General features: G+C 40.5%; 1 non-coding gene across 1 annotated transcript; it reads right to left on the reverse strand.

Moving 5' to 3' along the window:
• Positions 1–1,013: 1,013 nt before the first annotated feature.
• LOC112760093 (small nucleolar RNA R71) lies at positions 1,014–1,120 on the reverse strand. The gene has a single exon (XR_003180547.1). It is a non-coding gene; the product is annotated as a small nucleolar RNA R71 (small nucleolar RNA).
• Positions 1,121–3,018: the final 1,898 nt, after the last annotated feature.

Here is a 3,018-nt window from a genome sequence, read left to right on the forward strand (position 1 = left end):
ATTCTCCAATTAACATTGGTCAACCAACCAATTCCTGTGGAATTCGACCTCACTCTACAGTGAGTTTTTACTTGACTACAATCCGGTGCACTTGCCGTTAGAAAATCGTTGAGAGACAGTTTTCGAGTGAATCAAGTTTATGGCGCCGTTGCCGAGGATTGGTTTTGTATTGAAAATTACTAAATTGGAAGATAACTATATTGAGCATTTGCTTTTCTTTTGTTAATTGAATTCCAATTTCTACTGTTACATTTACTTTTTGCAATTTTAGTTGTTTCTCTTTAATTTTTCTTTACTTCTTTACTTTCCAGCAAAACTAATCCACTAACTCATCAACTGTTTGATTAATTGCCTCAATTGCTCTAACCACACTTTTTCATTAATTGTAAAATATTCACTTGATGGTTGCTGCTTGTTGTGCTACTTGTATGATAGGTAGAAGAGAGGTTTCAACCTCTTTTGACAGTGAACTGGAGAGAACTTTCCTGAGATTAAGGAGGGAAGCAAGAAGAAAGAAGGCCATTGGTGCAGAAGAAGAAGAGGAAGACTTGGATGTAACCATGGAGGATGATATGGAAAACCATCATGAAGGACAGGTGAACAATCATGCCAGAGGAGGGCGCAGCCAACCCTGCTGGACAAGAGAGGAGAGTTCTAGTTTACTACATCAATCCAAACCCAGGAAACTATGGTAGCAACATTCAAAAGCCAACTATCCATGCCAATAATTTCGAATTGAAGCCACAGTTCATAACTCTCGTCCAAAACAATTGTTCCTTCGGAGGAAGTGCCCAAGAGGACCCTAATCAGCATCTCACTACATTCCTAAGATCTGTGATACAGTTAAATCTAATGGTGTTCATCCTGACACCTATAGATTGCTACTATTTCCATTTTCTTTGAGGGACAAAGCATCCAAATGGCTAGAATCATTTCCCAAGGAGAGCTTGACAACCTCGGAGGATGTGGTGAATAGATTCTTAGTAAGGTTCTACCCTCCACAAAAAGTAAACAGACTGAGAACTGAAGTGCAAACATTCAGACAGCAGGATGATGAGACTATTTATGAAGCCTGGGAGAGATTTAAAGATTTGACAAGAAAATGCCCCCTTGATATGTTTAATGAGTGGGTGCAACTTCATATCTTTTATGAAGGGCTAAATTGTGAATCAAAGAAAGCTGTAGACCACTCATCTGGAGGTTCTCTTAACAAGAAGAAGACCATTGAAGAAGCCATTGATGTTATAGAGACAGTGGCTGACAATGAGTATTTTTATGCCTCAAACAGAAGCAACAACATGAGAGTCATGGAATTAAACCATATGGATGCAATCTTGGCCCATAATAAGAAGATTACCAAGCAACTGGCTGAATTGACTAAGCAAATGGAGAAGAATCAGGCTGCAGCCATCCACACTCAACCATCACCTCAAGGAGAGTTGGACACAGATGAAGGAGTTAACTGGGATGAAGCCAATTACCTTGGAAATTTATCTAGACAAGCTCATGATCCATATTCTAAAACTTATAACCCTGGTTGGAAGAACCACCCAAACTTTGGGTGAAAAAACCAACAAAACCAAAACCAAAACCACAGACCTCACAATCCAAACCATTATAACAACTCCACTCACCAACACTCCAACCAAAGACAATATCAGACCACACAAAATACTTATTCATAGCCACCCTATCAAAGCCAAAACAATTAGCATCACACCCCACTTCCAACCCACCATCTGATGACAGATTCTCCAAGATCGAAGCTATGCTTGAAAATCTTTGCAGGGAGACTGAAGATAACAAAATATTCAAGGAGGAAGTGAGGATGAGTGTGAAAAGTCAAGGAGAACTTATTAAGCATCTTGAGTCATAAGTGGGATACCTATCTCAACAAATTCCCAAGTCCACTGATAGCTTCCCAAGTGACACTGAGAAGAATCTAAGAGGAGGAACACAAAATGTGAGATGGGAAGAATGTAAAGCAATAAACCTCGCAAGTGAGGAGGTTTGGAAGGAAGAAATTAGCAATACTACAGAACACAATAAAAAAGTTTCAGAGGAGAAGAAAGAAGGGATTGAACAAAGGACTGATCCTACCCAAGGGAGAGAATCAAAAGAGAAAAAAACCCTGCAGCCATATGCGCCACAAGCACCATTCCCACAAAGACTCAGGGGCAATGAGAAAGGGAGAACATAAACCAAATTCTTGGATGTATTTAAGACTCTTCATGTCAACATTCCCTTCCTCGAAATCCTCAAACAGATGCCTACTTGTATTAAGTGGATGAAGGAGTTACTAGCTAGGAAGAGCAACCTAAAGGGTGGCCAAACAGTGGTGATGAACAAGGAATGTAGTGCTCTCATTCAGAAGGCATTACCCATAAAGAAAGGGGATCCGAGAAGCTTCCACATCCCCTGTGCTATAGGAGACACCATGATTGATAGAGGATTCTATGATCTGGGAGCCAGCATAAATGTGATGCCTCTATCTTTCATGAAGAGATTGAAAATCAATAAGCTTAAGTCCACAGATGTAATCATCCAATTGGCTTACAAGACTCAGAAGCAAGCTGAAGGAGTAGTCGAGAATGTTCTGGTCAAAGTGGAAAATTACTTTCTCCCCAATGACTTTGTCGTTCTTGAAATGGAAGAGGGCCATCCTCACCCGATCATCTTAGGGAGACCATTCTTGGCCACTGGTAGAGTACTCATTGATGTAGAACAAGGAGAGTTGATACTGAGAATACATGATGAGAAGCTCACTTTCCATGTCTTCAAACCCATGTATGAGTCTGAACAAGAGAGCAAGGAATTAAAGGAAGAGTACAGTGAGAGCTCTTTGAAGGAGAACAACAATGAACCACCAGCCAAGCCTCTGGAGCTTTCCTTGGTGGATAAACAAGAAGCTCAAGAGATGAAGCAACCAAGGATACTAGAGGTGGAGCTGAAACAACAGGAACCAAGGGAATCAATCAACAAAGATCACTCCAACATAAGAGCTTCTAAAGCACTACT

The sequence above is a fragment of the Arachis hypogaea genome, chromosome 16, assembly GCF_003086295.3.
Source record: "Arachis hypogaea cultivar Tifrunner chromosome 16, arahy.Tifrunner.gnm2.J5K5, whole genome shotgun sequence".
NCBI lineage: Eukaryota > Viridiplantae > Streptophyta > Magnoliopsida > Fabales > Fabaceae > Arachis > Arachis hypogaea.